Below are 11,013 nucleotides of genomic sequence, written 5' to 3' on the forward strand. Positions count from 1 at the left end.
TTTTCTTTTGTTTTTAGTACCACATGTCTTTAAAATGGAAGAGAGTGAAGATGGTATCAGGATACTGTTGTAAACAAAATGGAGAAAGTGATTATGATGGTGATGGTCAATTTCTGGCTCAAGAGGGCTTCATAATTTCAAGAAACTTGATTAATATAAAACCCCTATTAATGTCTATGAATATTAGAGAATTTTAAGCTTGTCTGGAAAGCATTTGTCTTAAAAGGTCAAAGATTTGCAGGCATTTAGGAGAGAGAATGTCTGAGACTGTTGGCCTGAATTGATCCTGAACAGAGTATCTGGGAAACAGAAAACACCGTCTCCATTTTCTTCCAAATTCAAGAATTGATATAGTTAGTAATTGTTATAACTCTCATATTATTGTTAGTGTGAATCACAGGGTTGTTATGTTAGAAGACCTTACAAGCCCTTAGGAAACAAAAAAATTATTAAGCTTTTCTGGTATCTTATTGATTGTAAGTAGAAAAATACATTTCCAGACACGATTTGCTAGTTTTCTTAAAATTTGTACCACGTGATAAGTGTTCATCTCCTTATTTGTTTCTCTGTATCTGACCTCTGCAGTGACACTTTGCCAATTTGTCTTTTTTCTCAGGAAAGCTGAAAATTAAGTGGGTTGCAATTATGACTATCTTGTCAGCAAACATTGTGCTTCCAACTGCATCGTACACTTTGTTCAGTTGCCAAAGAATAGTACATGTATTCCAATTATTCAGAAGTATGTAATGCTTATTATATATTCTTCTAGTATTGTTACATTTCATAAAGGTCTTTTGATGGAACTCACCTACATTGGAAAGTATTTTCCTTCCCCAAATTGCCAACTGTGTTTCCCATGTTGCTAACTCTTGCTACTTGCCACCTGCAATTCTCATGATGGCTTTATGTTGTTGATGTAAAATCACTCATAGCAGATTTTGCAAGGCTGTTCATATAACATGACAAAATTGATGGTGAAAATAAAATTATTGATTCATGTAATAATATAGTAAAGCCTGATATGTTATTTTATGATGGAGGTTATATAATTTTATCAAAACCAGACAGAGTGCAAAGACCTGTACAGAAATGGTATCATTCATAAATAAAACAATCCTAAATATAAAATGTAGTTATAAAGATGTGGAAAAAAATTACCAAAATTCATTTTCTCAAAATAAAATATTTGCTGTCTCATAAAGTAGTGTTTAGTTTCTTAAAAATGACTTCTTACTTTCATTACATTCTTTCTCTTTCCTTCAGGTGTCTGATCTAAGCCCATAAGTTTTATGATCAGTATTTCATTCCTGGTTTATTTAATGGTGTTATTTTCCCATAGTTATTCACAGTTATTATATTCGTTGGGGTATAGAATTTTGAGAATAACCTAAAATCTAGACACTATAATAAAAATGAACATGATCTGCATTGTCTGTCTCTTGAGTGTGCTCGGGGGCTTCACTCTCAAACCCATGAGCACCTGATTGTACCTCTCAACATGAGTGCATTGTTGTAAATTAAGAATGATGATTTTTTTATGAATCAGTTCAAGCCCAGTTCTCCTTTACACTCTGATCAACTTACATGTGTCATCAATAAATATTTATCCTATTCTATTTCTTCCATATTCTGTACCATGTTATTCCAAATCCCACAATTATTCCAAAGTAGAGTTGCCAGATTCAGAAAACAAAAATGCAAGAAACTCAGTTAAACTTGAATTTCAGTTAAACAACAAATTTTTGTGTGTGTATAAGCAGGCAATATTTGTGTATTTGCGTGCAAAATTTTTCTGCAATATTTGGGACATATTTCTACTAAAAAAATATTTGTTTATATCTGAAATTGAAATGTAAGTAAGCCCCTTGTATTCTGCCTGGTAACTCCAATTCATGGGATCTATTGTCCTCCCCAATCCAGGCTCAGCATCAGTTAACTCAGGAGCCTCACTTGAGTGAGAACAGGAACCAGACAAGGATGCACACTCTCACCACTCTTATTTGACATAGTACTGGAAGTCCTAGCCAGAGCAATCAGTCAAGAAAAAGAAATAAAAGGGACCCAAATTGGAAAGTAAGAAGTGAAACTGTCACTATTTGCAGATGACATGATTTTAGATAGAGAAAACCCTAAAGAATCCACCAGAAAACTTTTAGAAGTAATAAACGAATACGGTAAAGTTGCCTTCACATTTATATTTATACTTCAAGTAACCTTGAAAACACAACCAAACATTCACCAACCTCGAAAGAAGAATATGAAGGAATGTTAGGTTTTTTTCTTTATTTTGATGTTATACATGTGATTTTTTCTAAACTCTAGATTGAATTAATTGGAGACAATATTGCTGCTTGCATCCAGGGAAAGTGATACATGAAAATAATTTTTAAAATTCTTTAGTGAAATTTTCACAATAGGTTCTGATGTTAGATATATCTTGCTTAAGAGTTAAAGGAGGTATGGAAACAAGGTGTCTGTTGACAGAAGAATGGATAAAAAATGTGATATATATACACATGTTGTATATAGATACATATACAAAAGAATGTCATTCGGTCTTAAAAACAAGGAAATCCTTCTATTTGTGCCAACATGGATGAACTTGGAGTTCATTATGCACAGTGAAATAAGCAAAACGAAAGACGACAAATACTCTTTGGTATCATTTATGTGTGAAAAATATAAGAAAATCATTCAATCTTATAGAAACAGAGAGTTGAATGTGTTTTCCAGGGACTGCGGTGTGGGGGAAATAGAGAGAAATTAGTAAAAGCGTACAAACATTCAGTTATAAGATAAATAAATTCTGGGAACCTAATGTATAACAGGGTGCAACTATAGTCAATAACACTGTATTTTTTAATTGAAATTTGTTAAGAGGGTAGAAAATAAATGTCCTCACCAAAGTATGTATGTATATAAGTATGCATGAATAAATAAATACATAAATAGGTAAATAAATAAATAAACATCTCATCACTTAAAACAGAAGAGTTAAAGGGAATAATCTTTACTACTGGTGACCTAAGTATTTTTCAAGTTTTTGGTGTGTGTTCCTGTGTGAAGGACAGTCTCAAGAAAAGGATCAATGTTTGTTCATTTTGATGCCACCACATGGATATCATAAGGTGGAGAAAAGTTGTGTTTATGCTCTTGATAATTTAGTTGAACTTTAGAAATTCCCTACTGAGATGAAGAGAGTTTTCATAAAGGGTATGTGAGATGGAAACTAACCTGAGAGAGAGTCAAGACGATTTTGAGGAGATAATATTAAGAGGACTTATGCTAAGCATGATAATAGCCCCCAAAATATATCAACATATTGCTTCTCAGTACCTATCAATATATTAGATTATTTGAAGAAGAATTAAACTTGTAGGTTGAATTAAAGTTATTAATAAACTGACTTTAAGATAGATTAACTTGGATTATCTGGATGGGCACAATGTAATCACAAAGGGCCTTAACTGTGGAACAATGGGTCAAGAGACACAGTGCCTGAGTGATGCTATGTAAAAAAGACTCAATTGTTTATTGCTGGCTTTGAAATTATAAGGGGCCTACAAGCCAAGAAATATGTGGCCTCTATAAGTGTGATAAGTAAAGGAAATAGATTATCCCTAAACTCTCCATATAGGAATGTAGCCCTGCAGAGACCTTGACTTTAAACTAGTGAAATCTTTTCAGGCTTCAGACTGCCAAAACTGTAGATAAAAATTTTCTGTTGTTTAAATCATCAAGTTATTAGTAAATTATTACAGAAGTAACAGTAAACAAATATAGGATTTGAATATTGTCATGTCCCATTAGGACTTTTTAAAAAAACAGATTGACATTAAGGGACTCCAGTCTCCTTTCACTTGAAATCCCCCAAAAATTGCTTAAAATTCTTGAAATTACTCCATTATCTCTCCCAAGCGTTGGTTATAGAAAATAAGTCAGAATTTTACAAATTCCAGAAAACGTGGAAACATTCTCTTTTGTTTTGGTGAATCTTTTCCCACTTACTTCACTTCACTTGCACAAAAAACACTGAATAATTTTTCTGTGCCTATCACTGTTATGGGTGGTAAATATTAAACAAAAGAAGGAAAAATAGCAAAGAAATGCTTACTAAACAGGAATACCCAGGAATTAAAGAAGTATAGATAGTGGACACCTTACTCAGACATGATTATGAGTCAAAATGTAATATGTAGGTTTTACATACCTATTATTTCTCAAATCTATTATAATATTACACATGTAAAATAATAGTGAGGCTGATTATTTTAGAATTTATAGGAGATATTTAGGATATATCAAAAATTATTGGATGAAATAAAAATTATGATAAATATGACTTTGACCAAGAAATAAATAATGTTGATGTTTTTTATTTTTTTCAGACAAACAAAATATACGTTTCATCTTTGCCATTAAGATGAACACACTTTCCACTCACGTTACCATTAAGAAAAGCTTCTTTTCCAAGCTGGCATTGGATCCTCAATGAACAGCTTCCTCCTTTTCTTCTGAATCTTCACAATTCTGTGTCTTAGGCAGAAGTCTACATACTTCACCAACAGTCCCCTGACCCTCATGTGCATACTGATGCTTCTCATTTTAGTATTTTTGGTGTCGCCAGACATTTTAGTAACTAAATTTTTGGAAGGACTGCAAATGTAAGGTGTATTTTCTTGTAAGCAGGGTGATTAGATGTATCTCCATCTGTAGTCCTCCTGAGCATGCTCTCGGCCATTACCATCAGCCCAGGCACATCCTGGTTGTCTAGGTGGAAACATAAATTCACAAATTAAATTGTGCATATTTTCTTCTTCTTATGGTCCTTATGTGTATCTTGCAATGGTAACCTGATGTACACTGTTGCTTCTTCCAATGTGACCCAGACTAATCTTCTGATTCTCAGTAAACACTGCTCACTTTACCCAGTGATCTCTACTCATCAGTGGCCTGTTTCCCACTCTGATATCCAGAGACTACTTCTTTGTAGGAATTATGCTGGTCCCAAGTATGTATATGATGATTCACTTATTCAGGCATCCGTTATGGCCCCAGCACATTCACAGCAACAGCCTCTCCCCAAAAGCCTCTAGAGAGAAAAGGGCCACCCAGACCATCCTTCTGCTGGTGAGTTTCTTTGTGATCATGTACTAAGTGGACATCATCTTTTCATCCTCTTCATCCTTGTTATGAGAAGATTATCCAGTCTTCTCAGATGTCCAGTGGCTTGTGCTCAATCTCTATGCTGCTTCCTATGCTTTGGTGTTAATCGGTTCTGACAAAAGCATAGTCAACATTTAAAAAATTAGGTTGTAAAGGTAACATCAATTTTTAACATTTCCAATGAAAATTAGTCTTGACAATAGATCCTCTGTCATCAATTAAAATTACTGCTAGGAGCCTGCACCATGGTGTATTGGTTAATTTGGTGTGCTCCACTTCGGTGGCCCAGGTTCATGGGTTTCAGTCCCAGGAGGAAACCTACGGCCCTCATCAGCCATTCTGAGACAATGACCCACATACAAAATAGAGGAAGATTGGCACAGATGTTAGTTCAGGGCTAATGTTCCTCAAGTAAAAAAAAGAGGAATATTGGAAACAGGTGTGAGCTCAGGGCAACTATTCACTAGCAAAAAAAAATAAAAATTATTGCTAGCACAGATTTTGCCCTCTGATTTAACTAAAATGTATGGAATTATAGTTTAATATATCTAGATACCCAAACCTGTGATAGAAATTTCTTTGTGTTTATTTCATTCTGTATTCAACTTATTTGGATATTCTCATATGTTTACAAGTTTCCTACACTTTTATTTTGATTTTCAAATCTTCATAGAGGGAAAATTTTTCTTCATGTTCAAGTGTACACTTTAGAAGCTTCTTTGGAAATCAAATTTTTACTTGTGAAATTATTTTGTTTTACACTTGTTCATTTAAAATATTTTAGCTAACTATTGAATTCTAGCTTGAATATGTTTTTCCCCTGAACACTTAATGTTTTATTTCTATGGATTATGGCTATTAAAACTGGAGAAGTTCAGGGGCCGGCCTGGTGGCATAGTGGTTAAGTTCATGTGTTCCACTTTAGTGGCCTGGGGTTCACGGGTTCGGATCCCAGTCATGGACCTACACCCTGCTCCTCAAGTCATGCTGTGACAGCATCACACATGCAAAATAGACGGAGATTGACACAGATGTTAGCTCAGGGCCAATCTTCCTCACCAAAAAAACACCAAAAATAAAAAAAACAGTGGAGAATTCGTTGTCATCTTTGTAGGATATCTCTCCTGTTACTACTTTCAAGCATGTTTCTTCTCTTTGTGTTAGGACGTTTGACTCATATTTTTGTTCCACTATTTCTCTTTATTTATTTATTTTATGATGCAAAACATTTATGGATAGAAAGACCCGTGTCTGATTTCAATTTTAGAAATATATAGATAATTGTTTATTTCATTGTTTCTTTTCATTCTGTCTCTCTTTTAAATTTCAGTTTTATAGAGGTAAAATTGACAAATAAAGTTGTAATATATTTAAAGTGTACATTATGATGATTTAATATACCTATACATTGTAAAAGGATCCCCCCATCTAGTTAATTAACACATCCATCCCTTGACACATTTATCTCCTTTTATTGTTGAGAATATTTAAGCTCTACTCTCTTAGCAAGTTTCAATTATACAATACAGTGTTAGCAACCATAGTCACCATGATTTACATTATATCCTCAGAACTTATTTGTATTAGAGATGAAAATTTGTACTCATTTACCAACATCTCCCTATTTCCCCCAACCCCAGCCCACTTTTCAACTCTCTGTTTCTATAAGTTTGACTTTTTTATTCAGATTCCACATATAAACAATATCAGGCATTGCCTTTTTCTCTTTGGCTTGTTTTGTTTAGCATAGTGCCCTCGTATTCTATCCATGTTGTTGAAAATAGCAAGATTTTGTTCTTACTCATGATTGAATAATATTCTATGGTATACACCACATCTTTACCCATTCATCTGTTGATAGATACTTCGATTGTTTTCATATTTTGCCTACTGTTAATAATGCTACAATAATCACGAGAGTGTAGATATCTCTTCAAGATTCTGTTTTCATCTCCTTTGGATACATACCTAGAAGTGGGATTGCCTAATATTAGTGGGATTTCTTTGATTATTAGTTATAATGAGCGCCTTTCATGTACTTGGACATTTGCATATCTTCCTCTGCCCATTTCTTAATCAGCTTGTTTGGCTTTTTATTTTTGCTATTGAGTTTTCTGTGTTCTTTATGTAATTTGGATATTAACCTCTTATCAAACATACAATTTGAAAATATTTTATCCCATTCCATAAGTTTCCTTTTTTTTTTTAGTGGTTTTCTTTTTTTTGCAGAAGATTTCTAGTTTCAGTAGTCCAGATTGTTTAGTTTTTTTCTTTTTTTGCTTGTGCTTTTGCTGTCAAATCCAAAACATTGTTGTTAAGATTGACGTCAAGGCGCATTCCCTTTATATATTCTCTAAATCTCATGATGCAGTTAGATATGTTTTCTTTATTCTCTCTGCAGTCATCAAGTCTCTCTAACTGAAGTTGTGTTGCATTCGACTGTGTCTTTCTGTGTTCTGCACTTTGAATGGATTCACTCTGCTTAATATTCCCGTTCACTCATCTTCTCATCATCTTGATCTAATTTAATGTTTAAGCCATACATTAAAATTTTTAACTTAAAATATTTTTAACTCGTTAATTTATATATTTTTTCCAAGTATAGTTTGTCAAGTATTTTTTTTATCTTTCCTCATTATTTGATTTCCAATATTTCCATTTTTGTTTGTTTTAAAATTTTAAACATAATTCTAACATCTATTTTTACAGGCCCTTTTTCCTTAAGTTGTTTTCCTGTGTGTTTCCTAATTTCCTATTGTGCTCTCACACGTCGGAGACCTTCCATGGGGAATTGCTCTTGTCTGGATCTGTTTGATTTGAGTTGCTCTGGAATCAAGGTGGACGCCCCACCCAGATAGAAGGGCTGTGTGATCACCCAGCATCTGGAGGAAGAACTGACTTCCCTGTTTCATTACTACTCTGGATAATTTGTTTTGTTTACTTCTGTTCCTGTAAAGTTCCCACAAGTTCATTTCAATTCTGTGGGACCTTTTAATGATTATTGTAACTTCCTAAAGATTTTCCATTGTCAGAAAGAGATTTCTTCTCTGTTGTTCTTCAAAATTACAGACATCGAAGTGATGCACATGAGTAAAATATTTCACACAGATATTTTGTGAGAGGTAACAGTGCCTTGAGTTGTTGAAATCTTGAGTTTCTTGATTGAGGCACATACACCCTGCAATATACCATATGACTGTAAGTTGCAGAGTGTGCTTATTATATTTTTATGTTTAATTGAACAAATATTTAATAAGAACCTACTTTCTGTCAAATACTGTGCTAAGCACCAAAACTTCATGTTCCCACAGCACAGCAATATGCTCAGAAATTAAAACCAAGAATGGAGTCATTGTCACAACCTCATAAACTGAGGGCAGGTAGGAAGGGGATAAAGTAGATGCAAGTGATTCCCGTGCCAGAAAATGCACCCACCAGAAACTTTTTTCCACTGGACAAGTCTCCACTAAGTGGTTGTTTTAAAGCATTTCGATATCTATTGAGAAGAAAATTGTCATCTCTACATCTCATGCACTGGTGCCTGGTAGGCATTCAAATATTATGAACATGATTTTTAAAAATGCAGGTGTAAAGGATATTCATATTTGGACTATAAAACACTTTTTTCATTTAATATGGTTGCAATAACCCTTAAGAAATATATAGGAGCTAGTCCATTGGTGTAGTGGTTAAGTTTGTATGCTCTGCTTCTGTAGCCCAGGGATCACAAGTTTGGATCCCAGGTGCAGACCTACACACCACTCATCAAGCCATGCTGTGGCATCATCCCACATACAAAATAGAGGAAGATTGGCAACAGATGTTAGCTCAGGGCTACTTTTCTTCCCCGAAAAAAAAAAGGAAGATATAAATATCCCTGCTGTGACTGCATAAATATTTAAGGCAGACTTATTTCTGGATCCTTAAGCTAGATCCAGAAATCTAGCTTCTTCCAGAAATCTAACTTCTTCCAGAAATCTTCCGGTTGCCCACAATCTCGCAAGGCCAGAGAAGCAAGAGGAGATTTCTATTCTGGAGAGGAGAGAGCAGGTGACACAACTGGCTTGGAAACACAACAAATTGCACCTGCATTTACAGAAGCAACACAGAAAGGAGAATGTCCTAGTCCTATTTTGTCTCACACACACACTTGGGACTCATGTGGTCTCATCCCTGCCCTAGTTGTCCTTTTCCAACTTGGAGAGGCTTACACAGAAGTCATGGAGTTCATTGATCTTCCCGTCCAGCACCTCTAGGAGGTTCTTCAATTCTGCCTTCAGGTTGCATGGTTGCTAGTTACTTTCCTTAGTGACTGTCTTTAGAGAAAGCACTCGGTCTTCCAGGTGCTCTTGATTCTCGCTCTTTGCTGCCTCTAACTTCTCAGAGATGTATTCACACTCTGACATGAGCTGAGGTTTGATTTCACTTTGTTTTCAGAGGTCTTTTAACCCTGTCTCCTTTTCTCAGAGTTCTGACCCCAGATCCTCAATTCTTCTCTTCAACTCGGTATTCTTCTCCTTCTCTATGTTTATCTCACTGCTTTATTCTTCCAAGTCTTCAATATTCTTCTATAGCCAGTCATTCTCTTCAAGGCAGATAAAGAGCTGCCCCTTCCACTGCTCCACACTAGCCACTGACTCCTGAAATGCCATGGGCAGCCAGATATTGCTCTCCTGCAGGGGCTGCAGCTTATTCTCCTATTTCTACACATTGGCAGCACTCTATGTCACAAATCAGCTTGTCCTTCTCAGACTTCAGCTGTGTGTGGAAGGTAGCCATATGAGAGGCCTTTTCATTGTGTACCCCATTGACACTGTAAACCTGAGTAGAGGGTGAAGTTCCACACCCAGATTCTTGGGAATGATTACTCAAGGATTTGATTTTCTCCTGGGACTTGTTTCTGGCTACTTTGGCTGCATCTTTTACCTCCTAAAATTTCTCTGCAAACTTTGTCAGCTGCTGTTCAGGGGAAAAACGCAAACCAAACACCACTTTGGCTCTACTGTTGGTCCACTGCCCAAACTTCTGTGATATTTTAATTAAAGTAATATTAGGTGTGCTTGTGTTGTTTATAATCACTTTGGCTCCTTACAAACTTAGGATCCAATACTTGTTTTTGTGACACCTAGAAGTAGGATATGGTGGCTTCCTGCTCACTTGCTGACACCCAGTTCTTGGTGATGGAGTCCACCTGGAAGACATGCTTGGATGGTGAAGATGGGCTGTTCTCTCATCTTCTGCACTGCTTTTCTCAGTTACTCCCCACGCAGCACATAAGGTGACCTGTGCCCACACGGCTCAGCGCTGGCACCTCTCAACTCTGTGAAGCTGCTGCTCTCGCCACCTCCAGGTGCAGCAGGGAATGTGCCACCAGGGGCAAGGTGATCAAGTTGCCCAGCTCCCTAATCAGTATCGTTACATATCCTCATGGTTTCCAGCACCAGGGCCCCCGATTGTGACTAATTTTTGGTATTTGAAAGTCATGTTATGTTGTGCACAAGTATCAAAGTGTTAAAGCTTCATTTTAGTGATGGGTAAGAGAAAATGTTCAGAATCCACGAATTTCCTGTCATATTAAGCTAGTAACTGGCAGAATTAGTCACCTGAATTCAGGCCCCTTGATTCCTTTCATTATGCTTCCACTTAACAGTTCTCTGATTCCTTAAAAGTAATCTTAATTTAGATATTTTATTTAATCCAGAAGTTATTTAAAAGAATGTTTTAAGTGAAATCAGCTGGAGGTCATATATTACTTTTTAAAAAATTTTTTGTTTATTGCAGTAACATTGGTTTATAACATTGTATAAATTTCAGGTGTACATCATTATACTTATATTTCTGCATAGA

At 35.5% G+C, this 11,013-nt stretch overlaps 1 pseudogene; it reads right to left on the reverse strand.

The window, feature by feature from the left end:
• Positions 1–9,344: 9,344 nt before the first annotated feature.
• On the reverse strand, positions 9,345–10,400 carry LOC131402550 (homer protein homolog 2-like; annotated as a pseudogene).
• Between the last annotated feature and the right edge of the window lie 613 nt (positions 10,401–11,013).

This window comes from Diceros bicornis, unplaced genomic scaffold (assembly GCF_020826845.1).
Source record: "Diceros bicornis minor isolate mBicDic1 unplaced genomic scaffold, mDicBic1.mat.cur scaffold_145_ctg1, whole genome shotgun sequence".
In the NCBI taxonomy this organism is placed as follows: domain Eukaryota; kingdom Metazoa; phylum Chordata; class Mammalia; order Perissodactyla; family Rhinocerotidae; genus Diceros; species Diceros bicornis.